The 13,986-nt window shown below is 44.5% G+C and overlaps 1 long non-coding RNA gene across 2 annotated transcripts in view; it reads right to left on the bottom strand.

The window, feature by feature from the left end:
* LOC130275679 (uncharacterized) overlaps positions 1–13,986 on the bottom strand; it is a 96,325-nt gene that overhangs the window by 34,295 nt on the left and 48,044 nt on the right. For both annotated transcript variants that reach the window (XR_008844867.1, XR_008844866.1), the window contains 2 exons: positions 9,180–9,272; positions 8,740–8,802 (listed from right to left, as the gene is read on the bottom strand). This is a non-coding gene — a long non-coding RNA (uncharacterized LOC130275679). The remainder of the gene's footprint in view (positions 1–8,739; positions 8,803–9,179; positions 9,273–13,986) is intronic.

Consider the following 13,986-nt stretch of genomic DNA (forward strand, 5'->3'; position numbering starts at 1 on the left):
AAAGAAATAAAGTATTGAAGATTATAACCCGCAGATCCCGGTGAGTTGACGCTTTTCTATTCTTTGCTTGAATTTTGCAAACCAAGAAACAGGACTCACCTGCTGCCGCTCCCCCCATGGCCCGGTATCTCGCTTCGCTCTTCTGCTGCTGTCTGGTCCAGCCATGGTCAGCAAATCCCTGGTCGCAGCTATGCCCCGCCTTGACTAGCAAGAGGCAGAGCGTCAGTGTGATTCATTGAGCAATGGCTTTGATCGCCAGCCGAGGCGGGACCAGGAAGAATACAGCGGCGGAGGAGTGGAGCGAGATACTGAGACAACGGGGGATCAGCAGCAGGTCCAGAGTCCTTTTTATTGATTTATTTGCAGGAAGCCTGGGCATTATAGTAACAATTTTTTACATGAGATATCACCTTTAATGTACTGTGCGGTGTGCTTCACAGAGTCCCACTGATCACAGGAGACGAGCTCTGTTATAGTCTTCTAAATTTAGTGCTGAGCTGGGGATTGAAGCGCACTGCTGCCGCTTCACCCGGCTCTAATGAACAGTCACGCTTTAATCTGTAATAAAGTGAATTTTGCGAGTACCATGACAAAAAGGAACAAAGTGTATATGGTTTCCACTATTTGCTTCTTCAGTGCACCTTTAATATTTGTCAGCCCAACAGCTATTTATTCCAATTCCCCATACACATAGATTTCCCGTTTTGCCTAGCATACATGTAATTTGCAATGGGGAGAGAAGAGAATGCTACGTCTACATTTGGTGGCAGGTTACCTCTATGGAAAACAAAAGAATTGGACAATGAAATTCAACACACCTAAGGCTTCTTTCACACTGCTGTTGTTACACGGCAGTGCGACAGACGTCAGGGAACACGGGGAGAATAGCGGGAGAAAAATTACTGCAAGTGCGTTTTTTTTCTCCAGCTAAAAAACAACAGCGCTCAACGGACCCCATGGACTATAATGGGATCCATCGGGACCCGCTGTTGCGAGAGAGAGAGAGTTTAACGGCTGTTCTCCATGGGGAATGACGGCAGTGTGAAAGGGGCCTTACTCTACTCTTTTCTAGCAATCATCCCTTAGGGAAAACTGTGGGCTGGTTCTGCCGAAAATGGCAGGTCCAATGTGTATTAGGGCCTTTAGCCACTTGGCTATGCAGAATGATCTTTTCACTAAAGTGACCAGGTAATTTTGGAACCTAAAGTACAATATTCTCACAGTTATTACAGTTACAGTGGTCGCTCAAGTTATAATATTAATCGGTTCCAGGACGACCATTGTATGTTGAGGGACCATTGTACTGTAATGAGTTTAAATATTAATATGGACCTCACTCCACTTACTAAAGCCCCATAGTAGTGTTCGCCAACCTGTGGCTCTTCAGCTGTTGCAAAAATTCTACTCCCTAAGGAGAAAAAAAATCTGTATGGCAATGCCAACTGGCTGGTGAATTTTCAATCTACGTAATGTGTCACTCATTCCCACCATCCATCCGTTTGATATATAATTCGACCCAAAGTCTAAATGACATACTGTATCCTTCTCCACTGGTCAGCCTCTACAGGTAATGGTATCAATAGATCATGACAACCTAGCATTAGGGCCTGTCTCTGTATGCACAAAAGGAAGGGGAATACATGTATTGTTTAGTAGAGTGTTTGGTAGAGTTTCCCCTTAAATTGGTTTATGAAATTAGAAAAACACTTGAATGGTGCCCGAGCTGCAGTACCAGATCGGTTGACTGACGAGGCTAGTGCGGTTCCTAGAAAAAAGCAGCCATGTTTCTCTAGTCCAGTGTTTCCCAACCAGTGTGCCTCCGGCTGTTGCAGAACTACGACTCCCAGCATGCCCGGACTGGCTGGGAAACACTGCTCTACTCTCATACATTTCTTTAAAAGGAGTACTACAGCGCAAAAACACTTATCCCCTATCCAAAGGATCCCCCCGCAATCTTCTGCGCGGCACCCCGGCAGTCCCAAGAATGGGGCATGTCAACCCCTCACACAAAGCGGCAGCCGACACACACGTATGTATCTCTATGAGAGAGCCGAAGACACCCGAACACTGTATTTCCGGCTCTCCCACAGAGATACATGGAGGGGGCATGTCGGCTGCCGATTCATGCAGGGATCGGGGACTACCGGGGTGCCGCACAGGAGATCGCAGGGGGTCCCAGCGGTTGGACCCAAACCCGGGATCAGACACTTATCCTCTATCCTTTGGATAGGGAATGTGTTACTGCACCGGAGTACTCCTTTAAAGCTTGTGCATTGTAAGACTCTCCCGCACCTGCAGGAATTGAAGGGATTAAATAGGGGATCTATTCATTTCTGTAATTAGTCCAGCAATATTTCCCTACACCTGTGATTATTATTTAATGAGAGAGATCGTTTCCTCTTTTTGTTCTTTTCCTGTGATGTAAATTAATCATATACCACGATGAATACTTGTAAATAATTTTCTTTGTAAATGGTTCTATTTAATTTCCCCCTTAAAGGGATGTTTAAGAAAGAGATAATTAATAAAATTGAGGAATAAAAGCAGCAAAAAAAAATTTTTAAGAAATTAAGATGTGTGTGTTTCCTTTCTTCTTCCATCGCGTATGTCATTACAGGAGAATGTCTCATTAAGTGGAGTTTTCCTACCAGATTTAAGAAAGAAGGAGCAATTACGAGTGATTCACTGCGTTAACCGGAATTGGTGGAACGTTTCTATAGAAATATTCCAACATAGAAGACCATTGTTATTGTAGAGCTACGATAAATTAACAGATCCGCTCTACGTGTGGATCTTCTATTATTGCAGTTTACACAAAGAACGTTCCGTTCTTACTCAAGCCATGCCTAATGGTCAAAGATGGACTTCTCGAGAGCAATGGAGAATAATGTTAAAAGGGATTGTCCAAACATTAGCAGACACGGTACTCCCGAAATATCAGCAGGTGCCTAAGTAGGACCTCACTTCAGGCCTGGTGCAAGGATTTTTGGCACGCTAGGCGAAAGCTAATTTTGCCGCCCCTTGATCTCTCCCATTGGCTCTGCCCTTTGACACACCCCACCCTACTACTGGGGTGACACACTGTAACAAACTTCCTCCTCATGTAATCTCCTTACTACAGGGTTGACATACTGGAACATACCTCCTCCTCATGTAATCTCCTTACTACTGGGGTGACACACTGTAACAAACTCCCTCCTCATGTAATCTCCTTACTACTGGGGTGACACACTATAACAAACCTCCTCCTCTTGTAATCTCCTTACTACTGGGGTGACACACTGTAACAAACTCCCTCCTCATGTAATTTCCTTACTACTGGGGTGGCACACTGTAACAAACCTCCTTCTTCTGTAATAACCTTACTAATGGGGTGGCAGGGTTTAGCTGGATGGGTGGGTGCTTCGGATGCTGGCTAACTTTATTACTGCAGGCAAAGCGGCGCCCTTATCAAGAGTGCGCTCTAGGCGCCTGCCTATTTTGCCTACAAGCAGAGCCGGTCCTGCCTCATTCCTTACAGATGTAAAAAAAATAACTTGCCTCTCATATTTTACCATTTGGGTTTGTTCATTGGCAAACCATCTCGTGACGTTTCGGTCACGATGACCTTCAACAGATAATCGGTAAACATAGGCGTGCGCACGGGGTGTGCCGGGGCACACCCTAATCAAGACTGGGGGAGGGGGGGGGGGATCTGCGGCCACCACTGAGCAGCCCCCAGGGGGCCCCTGTCACATTCTGGACATCCCTTTGTCCTGAAATATTTTTCGGGACACAACGATGTCTCGGTTACCTTTCTGCGGCAGCCCCCGCGTTAACTTTAAAAAAGCAGGGGCCGCCGGGAGGTAGCGCATGCAGGGACGTCACTTACATCCCGTGCGTGCGCCCATAGCAACGGAGTAGCGAAGCATCGACGAGGAGGACACGCGTCGGCCGGCATGGTAAGTCACCAGCACCAGCTGGCAGCACGTCATCTTCAGTGTTCCAACCACCATTCCTCTGGTCCCGGGACCTACTGCTATGGTCCCGGACCGGAGGAGTGGAGGTCAGAACACTGAAGTGGGGCAGTACACAGACATACAGCCTCCAGCCATACACTGTATATGGCTGAAGGCTGTATTTCTGTGGGGGACACTGCCAAAGTAATGTGGGGGGGCTAAAACCTAAAGTGGGGTACTATACTGCACCTAATGTGGGGGAACTATACTGCACCTAATGTGGGGAACTATACTGCACCTAATTTGGGGGAACTATACTGCACCTAATGTGGGGGAACTGTACTGCCAACATAATGTGGGGGAACTGTACTGCACCTAATGTAGGGGGGAACTGTACTGCCAACCTAATTTGCGGGGACTTATACTGCACCTATATGAGTGCAGGTCTGTTTATGTATGTGTGCATGCAAGCAAGAGTGTATTTGTGTGTGTATGTGTGTGTGTGTATATATATATATATATTTACACACACGCGCGGCATGAGTTTGTGCTTATGCAATAGGCTGCGCACGCCTATATCGGTAAGACAATAGTATATGAGAATAAAAATAAATAATTTAAAATGATTATGTAAATATCTACCAACTAGCCGAATACCTGGCGTTACTCACTCTTCCTACTTACACCATGTGAAAGAAGACCTCTTATCTTGTCCTTATATCCCATACTCCAATCTTGACCTCATATCTCAATCTCCTATCCTGTCTTTATATTCCATTCTCATATCCCTCCTCATATTTTATCCTCACATCCTGACCTCAGGTGGAGGCCCACGGCTTGGAGACCACTGCAATGATATTCTTTCTACCTGCGGATCTCCAGCTGTTACTGTAAAGCAGTGATCTCATACCAGGGTGCCTCCAACTATTGCAAAACTACAACTTCCAGCATGCCCAAATAGCCAAAGGCCTGGAGCCAAAGACTGGGAGGAACCTACATTGGAAAACACCACCAGGACCCCTAGAGCTTTGTCAAAGGCATGTCATCCAGCTAAGCAATAGCTGATAATTACAAGGGGAAAGAAACCTGGAACACTTGTCTACAGATGGATGCCTTGTTTGGTTGATATCCCTAATCATATATCGAGAATAGTTTAGGGGTCAGACATTGGCTTACAGAGCAGCTACCTATATGTGGCACTAAAGAGACAGTTTTCCATCTCCCGGAGGAGATAACCAAAAAATTGGGCATAAATGTAGAACCAAAGAAAAGGTTCAGTGTCCAACACCAATGCTGAAACCCTAATAATGGACACCAAAACACATATAGTAGAATAAATGACACATTTTATTGTTTACAAGACAAAAATAAAGAAAAAATTTAAAGGAGCATCAACGGTCAGACTAAAAACTCATTGCTGGGAGTTTCCACAATACAATAAGTAAAACAGTATAAAGGCTAGTATAAAGAGGAATGGAAAATAGAGTGGTCGAGTGAGAAGAAAAAACCTGGAAAAACTAAAACTATCTGATTTCCTAACTACGGAGTCGGATTCGAGCCTCTCCGAAGAGGGGGGTGTAGCAAGGTCTCGTCTCCCGGAGCAACCAAATACATCGACGGCCGCCCCTCTAGGAGGCGCACCAGGAGAGGGCGAAGGAGGAGGAAAAAAAGCCAAGTATATACAGGGAAAAGCTTGGAAGAGAAAGGAGGTTGCCTGGAAGCAATAGTGACTGTAAACAATGTGGTCAACCTAACAGATGTAACCCTGGATAAAGACTGTGTAGCGGTCCTATCAAAAGGACTCAATTTCGGACTCCATGATAAGTTTAATGCTACACATTTTGAGATCGATTTACACAGGGCTTTGAGAAAAATCTGTCTTAATAAATATTTTTCACGCATGAAAAAAAGCAGTGGGAATAAAGATGTAGAGAGAAAAATGCTATTAGAAGGTGAAAAACCATGTGTAGTATCTAGGCTGGGATTTATGGTCTCCAGTGATTTTTCCCAACAGGATCAAGTTAATGCAGAGATGCTTTGTGATCTTATGGAAGGTGAAGTTCAAACGCCTTCGTGTTTAGAGGACAGTGTTAAACATTCCTACTTCCAGGAAGGGAATAGATCTATGTCCCTGGAGGCAATGTAGATCTATTTTGTAGGGCAGTAAAAAAAGACGTTGAAGCTTTATTATACCCAGCACCTGAAAAAAATCTCACTTGGAAAGAAAAAAGGGCTTTGGAGTGGCTAGGCAAAAGAAAGGATCTCCTTGTCACAAAGGCAGACAAGGGGGGAGCGGTAGTGGTCTGGGGGGCACATGCACACAAGCAAGAGGTTGATCACAAACTAGGAGACAGGAATGTCTATATGCCTCTAAAAGAGAATCCCACTAAAAGAACTACCGACAAGCTCCGCTCCCTCCTTAGACGCCAGGTTGAAAAACACCGAAAAAACTGCGGAAAAACTGTTGCCTGCCACACCAAAGCCTGCTAAGTGGTATATATTGCCAAAGGTGCACAACCCCACAGGACGGCCAATAGTCGCCAGCATAGGTTTGATAACTCAGCCACTATCGGCCTATATTGAATGGCTGATAGCACCCCTACTTAAACATATTCCCACCTTACTTAAGGACACTGGTGAACTGTTGGGAGCTTTTGAGAACTTTACTTTCCAGGACTCTTATAATTTAGTTTCCCTGGACATCGAAAGCCTCTATACCCGCATCCCTCATGGTGCGGGTATAGAGGCTATGGACTCCTTTTTAGTCGATGCGGGTAAATCTGCAGGATTCAGAGAATTGATCTGTGAGTCCTTAGGATTTCTCCTTGAAAATAATGATTTCATGCACGAGAACCAATGGTACAGGCAAGCCCATGGCACCGCCATGGGCTCGCCTGTATCATGTACTTATGTGAATGTATTCCTAACAGTGATGGAGAAGAGATCCATCTCCTCCAGAAGCAACCCATACGTAGGTAAAATTGTCTATTTCCTTAGATATGTAGACGATGTCCTAATCGTGTGGAATAGAACAAAAGAAGAGTTCCACAGCTTCGTCTGCTACCTGAATGAAAGAAATTGTGTCAATATGCTTTTTACCTACGTATTTGGAGGTAGCTCCATTGATTTCCTCGATGTCAAGCTTAACATCAGTAAGGGCAAGTTGGAGACAACAGGCTACAGAAAAGCTATATCTAAAAACACACTACTCCATTATAACAGCTCTCACCCTAGTTATGTTAGGGATAATATCCCTTACAGCCAGTTCCTTAGGCTAAAACGAGTGAACAGCAGTAATGAAACGTTCATAGAACAGGCGGAGGAACTAAAAGGGAGACTAGTTGAGAGAGGCTACCCACTCGAAGTAATAGAACGTGCCTATAAAAAAGCAGAAAAAAGGAAGAGAGAAGATTTACTATTCTCTAATAAAGGAAAAGCCAAAAGAAATCAAGAAAACAATAAACGCATTGTTTTTTCCTTCGCTAACTCACCCATGAATCAAGTAATAAAAAAGAGTATCATTGATAACTGGTATTACTTTGAAGAAGATGAAGAATTGAGTGAAGAGGCAAAGGAAAAACCAATTGTAACGTTCAGAAAGTCCACCACCATTGGAGATGTTATTAAAAAAACATAACAGGAACTGTCAGGATAGGGATGATCACGGGTTAAAAAAGGGTACACCAAAAGGAAATTTTCCTTGCAAAAATTGTAGGTTTTGTCAGTTTAATATAGCTAAAAGAAACTTTATAATTGGAGGTGTTAATATTTTTGTGAACCAGTTGATCACATGTAAGTCTACTTACATTGTATACTGTCTAATATGCCCTTGCAGAAGATACTACGTGGGCAAAACTAAAAGACAATTATGTGCACATGTAAGGGAGCATCTCTATTCTCTCCGATCGGGCAAGGGATTACCTCGCTTCATCGCTCATATGACTGATTGTCATGGCGGGGGTAGCGATGGTCTCGTATTTGCCGGTTTGGAGAGAATAGAGAATATACCTGTTGGAACAGATAAACACGCCTTCCTACTACGTAGGGAGGCGTTCTGGATTATCCGGCTAAATGCTATGGGCCCGACAGGTATGAATGACAGGCAAGACCTGTCAGCTTTTTTGTGAATCCACTACCTAGATAGGTGGTTAATGCTATTAACTTGTGTATATTTATGTTTTTAAATGGTTATGTTATTTAGAACGCACTTACCTGTATGTTGCGGTCACCACACCCCTTTCTTTGTACGGACATAAATGTATCTCCACCTCCTAAGGAAGGCGTACACCCTATTGGCCGGAGGAAGCGTCGGTCTGTGACGCGAAACTAGTTGCCTGGGTGGTGTGCCCCCGCATCCTGAGAGCGGCTGCTCTCGCTCCCCACGTGTGTGACCGCTTTTAACTGTTCCACTTGCCGGTGTGAATAAACTGAAAGGACTGTTATACTGCTTCTATGGGGTGAGTGCGACTTCTTTCTTTACTACTCAACACTGCTAGTTCATATTATATTGTACAAAGGTATCCATCACATTGTAAAGCAATATATAGGGGCATAAAGTGCAAATATGAGCAGCACATGTACATATCAAAATAAATATTCAAGTGGAAAAGTCAGGAAAGGAGACATCCTGAACATTCACGTTGTACATACAATGTCACATGTGGGAATATATATCGGACAGGACCAACAGAGCACGACCAGATAAACACTGTTGTATACTTATCTCCGGGTCCTAAGGATCAAAGCCTAGATGAACTGAAACAGTCCCATATGCCAGAGGGAATATGGCCAGGCTCCTTACCTGTGGACAACGAGTTACCCCTACGCCGTTTCGCACATAGTGTGCTTCTTCAGGGAGTATCTCCTGGAGGATGAAGAGATAAAGCATCATGTTTGGGGAACTTTAGTTATCTATAATCATTTTTTTTAATTAAGGGCACGTGACATTTATGCATGTCGCTGTGCCCTGGGACTTACAGTGAAGGACATGTATGTTGTGCTGTTTTGTGGTCACTGTGTCGCCCAACACAGTGATCAGAACCAGCCGGCTGCTGTTTTCGGCAGCTAGGACCTCATGGATAATGGCAAACATGAGCGATCCCACTGATGTCCGCCATCAACCCTTCAGTACTTCAATACTATTCACGGCATCTGAAGTATTGTGGAGGTGTACAGATACACATCGGACCACCCATGGTGCAATCACAGTGGTGTTAAGATGGTTGCCGGAGCTTTTCTCACCTGCTCTCGCTGGCTGCTGCGTTTTTCTTCTCTGGTCTGCCTTCTAGCAAGGTGTCAATACAAAGTACAATTGGTTCACGCATTAAAACAAGCCTATGTGGATGGAAAAATAAAAAAGTTATGCAAAGAGGAAAAAACAAAAATGCATAAAATGAAATTGTCTGTGTCCTTAACCCTTTAAGGACCAAGCCCATTTTCACCTTAAGGACCAGAGCCTTTTTTTGCAAATTTGACCGCTGTAATTTTAAGCATTAATAACTCTGGGATGCTTTTACTTATAAATTTGATTCCGAGGAAGTTTCTTCATGACATATTCTACGTTAACAAAGTGGTAAATTTTCGCAGATATTAGCATCATTTCTTGGTGAAAAATTCTAAAATTAGATAAAAAATTTGAATTTTTTTTTTTTTTTTTTTTTTTTTACTTTGAAGCGCTCTGCTTATGTGGGGGAACTATACTGGACAGGAAAATGGACATTCCAAATAAATGATATATTGATTAACATACACAATATGTCTACTTTATATTTTCATTATAAAGTTGACATGTTTTTACTTTTGGAAAACATCAGAGGGCTTCAAAGTTCAGTTTCCAATTTTTCACAAAATTTTCTAAATCGGAATTTTTCAGGGACCAGTTTAGTTTTGAAGTGGATTTGAAGGGCATTAATATTAGAAATACCCCGCAAATGACCCCATTATAAAAACTGCACTCCTCAAAGTATTCAAAATGACATTCAGTAAGTGTGTTAACCCTTTAGGTGTTTCACAGGAATAGCAGCAAAGTGAAGGAGAAAATTCTAAATCTTCATTTTTTACACTCGCATATTCTTGTAGACCCAGTTTTTGAATTTTTACAAGGGGTAAATGGAGAGAAATCTTCGTAAAATTTGTAACCCAATTTCTCTCGAGTAAGGAAATACCTCATATGTGTATGTAAAGTGTTTGGTGGGCGCAGTAGAGGGCTCAGAAGGGAAGGAGTGACAATGAGATTTTGGAGAGAATTTTTCTGAAATGGTTTTTGGGGGACATGTCACATTTAAGAACCCCCTATGGTGCCAGAACAGCAAAAAGAAAAAAAAAAACACATGGCATACTATTTTGGAAACAACACCCCTCAGGGAACGTAACAAGGGGTACAGTGAGCCTTAACACCCCACAGGTGTTTGACGACTTTGGATATGTAAATTATAATTTTTTTTACAAAAATGCAGTTTTTTCCCCAAATTTTACATTTTTACAAGAGGTAATAGGAGAAAATGCCCCCCAAAATTTGTAACCCCATCTCTTCTGAGTATGGAAATACCCCATGTGTGGACATCAAGTGCACTTGGGAACCCCGGCCTGCCCTTTCCCGGTCGCCAAAGAACAGGGCCTTTAGGACTTTCTTGGAACTAAAGGAATGTCCCTGTGTTGCCAGCGTGCTGGTACAGTACAAAAGAGTTGTAAATGGCAACCTGAACTAAGTAGACCGCAACGTTTTTGTACCATACCCATGTTTCCCACATGTATGGGAAGCCATGTATGGCTTGAGGACTTGATCAGAGAGATCAACTCCCCCCATAAACTGATTGTAGCCCAGAATACAATCGGGCTTGAGGACCAGTGTTGTGGTACCTCGCACAGGGACGGGTAAGCTGCCGTTACCATGAATTGTGGTCAGCATAAGGACATCCCTCTTATCCTTATACCTGACCAGCAACAGGATTTCATGGGTAAGGGCACGGGACTCACCCTTGGGCATAGGTATCTGGAGAAAATTTAGAGGGAGGCCTCTTTGGTTCTTCCGCACGGTCCCACAAGCGGAAGTGAATCTGGCAGTAAGGTATGTGAACAGAGGGATACTGGTATAAAAGTTGTCCACGTACACGTGGTAACCCTTATCCAGCAATGGGTGCACAAGGTTCCAAACGATTTTCCCGCTAACACCCAGAGTGGGAGGACATTCTGTGGGTTCAATACAGGAATCTCGTCCCTCATACACTCTAAACTTGCAAGTGTACCCGGAGGTACTCTCACAAAGTTTGTAGAGCTTCACGCCATACCGTGCCAGCATTAAGGGAATATACTGGCGGAAGATGACTCTCCCCTTAACCTGATAAGAGACTCATCTACCAAGAGCTCCCCGAGGGGTACGTAGGCCTCCCAAAATTTGGCCCCAAAGTGATCAATGACCTGCCTCACTTTGTAAAGCCGGTCATAGGTGGGATCACCTCGGGGAGGACATGCCGCATTATTAGCGTAATGCAGGCATTTCCGAATGGCCTCGAACCGTCCTCGTGCCATGGCCATACAGTAGAGTGGGGTTTGGTAGAAGATATCCCCACTCCAGTCACTCCAGTACTGCCTCACACTTGGTTTTTTGACCAGGCCCATATGCAGCATGAGGCCCCAAAATGTCCTCATTTCGGCTGCATCAATGGCGTACCATCCATTGGGCCTAGCCAAAAAAGAATCAGGGTGGTAGGCGATGAACTGTTGGGCGTACAGATTAGTCTGCTCCACCATTAGATTGACAAAGCTGTCACTGAAAAAATACTCAGGAATCCGTGGCTGATAACCCTCTGGGGGTCTCCAGACAGGTTCCCCGGAAGGGGTCTCCGGTACGCTCGTCTGGGGGGGGGGGACTCCCATTACGAGCGGCATAGACGACATTCAGAGAAAACTTCACCCTGAACTAATGGACACAGGAGGACTTCTTCAGCCATGAGGGGCACAGATCTTGGCAGAGGGGGGGTCCCTGGCTCCTTCTCACAGCTCTACCCGCTGACAGAACTCAGTGGGCTAGCAGAGCTGCGAGAAGGGGACATTAACACCTTCTCTGCTGGCTGCTATTGGTCGGACGATAGCAGCGCTCCTGGGGGGTGAAAAGGTATGCCCTGAGTCCTTAAGTACCAGGACGTCAGGGCGTACCTGTACACCCTATGTCTTTAAGGGGTTAATGGGGTACTCCGATGGAAAACTTTTTTTTTTCTCCAAATCAACAGGTGCCAGAAAGTTTAACAGATTTGTAAATTACTTATCAGTACTTATCAGCTGCTGAATGCTCCAGAGGAAGTATTTTTTTTTTTTTCATTTCTGTCTGATCACAGTGCTCTCTGCTGACACCTCTGTCCATTTTAGAAACTGTCCGGAGCAGGATAGGTTTGTTATGGGGATTTGCTCCTACTCTGGACAGTTCCTGACATGGACAGAGGTGTCAGCAGAGAGCAATGTGGTCAGACAGAAAGGGAATTCAAAAAGAAAATAACTTCATCTGGAACATACAGCAGCTGATAAGTACTGGAAGTAATAAGTAATTTACAAATATGTTTACCCTTCTGGCACCAGTTCATTTAAGAAAAAAATGTTGTCCAATCAAAATGGACTGCATCCTTAAGGGGTCAAACAATTTTACACTGAACACCATCTGAGATATTTCTTAACTAATATTTAACAAGCCAAAATCCTGTGTTACTAGCGTTCCCGTCAAGTGAGTTGCATACCATCAGAAATTCAGTTTCTGCTCCTACACAAACAAGAACATTCCCATGTAATGAGATGATCCGTTAATTGTGACAAGGGACAGAGAACAGATCACAATATTCCAGGTTCCATCACATGCACCACCCAAAATGTTTACCCCTCACGTTTAATATTTGTCAGGGCTTGCTGTTCGAGGCAAGAAGACATAACAACTCACCCAGCCCCCAGGAGTAATGGCGGACACACCTCTCCTACACCCATAAGTGGTGTTCCTGATTATAGGTCATGTGCTTTAGCTTTATACTGATCTCAGTACAAATGTCTACAGATCATCTTAAAGGGGTACTCCACTGGCCACTGGAACATTTACAGTGGGGATCAAAAGTTTGGGCACCCCAGGTAAAAATTTGTATTACTGTGCATAAAGAAGCCAAGGAAAGATGGAAAAATCTCCAAAAGGCATCAATTTACAGATTAGACATTCTTATAAGTTAGATTTTATTTCCATCATTTACACTTTCTAAATAACAGAAAACAAAAAAATGGCGTCTGCAAAAGTTTGGGCACCCTGCAGAATTTGTAGCATGCACTGCCCCCTTTGCAAAGCTGAGACCTGTGTCCATTGTCATGGATTGTTCTCAATCATCATCTGGGAAAACCAGGTGATGTCAATCTCAAAGGTTTTAAATGCCCAGACTAATCTGACCTTGCTCCAACAATCAGCACCATGGGTTCTTCTAAGCAGTTGTCTAGAAATCAGAAACTGAAAATAGTTGACGCTCACAAAGCTGGAGAAGGCTATAAGAAGTAGGGATCGACCAATATCGTTTTTTTAGTGCCGATACCGATAATCGGTGGAGGTTAGGGCCGATAGCCGATAACTTATACCGATATTTCGGTATAAATTATCGGCTATTTATCCCCCCGCGACACCGCTGCAGATCATTGAGTTAAAGCGGGCGCTTTAAATCAATGCACTGCAGTGGCATTTGCAGTGCCATAGGCCGCCGCCGCCACCACCCGCTTCTCTCCCCCTACCTGTCAGGGTGGTCCGAGCCATCCATCCTTCCTGTAGTGTCCGGCGGCATTCCGGGTGGACGGTGAACCGGTCCGGGCTGCCCTTCTTCTCCGGGGGTCATCTTCTCCACTCCGGGCAGGCTCCGGCCTAGTGACGCAGCATAGACGCCGCTGCGCAGTGACGCCCGTGCGCAGCGACGCACCTGACCTCACGGCGTAGCGGCGTCTATGCAGCGTACTAGGCCAGAGCCTGCCCGGAGTGGAGAAGAGCACCCCCGGAGAAGAAGGACAGCCCGGACCGGTTCAACCTCCACTCGGAATGCCG

Source organism: Hyla sarda, chromosome 6, assembly GCF_029499605.1.
Source record: "Hyla sarda isolate aHylSar1 chromosome 6, aHylSar1.hap1, whole genome shotgun sequence".
Lineage (NCBI taxonomy): Eukaryota > Metazoa > Chordata > Amphibia > Anura > Hylidae > Hyla > Hyla sarda.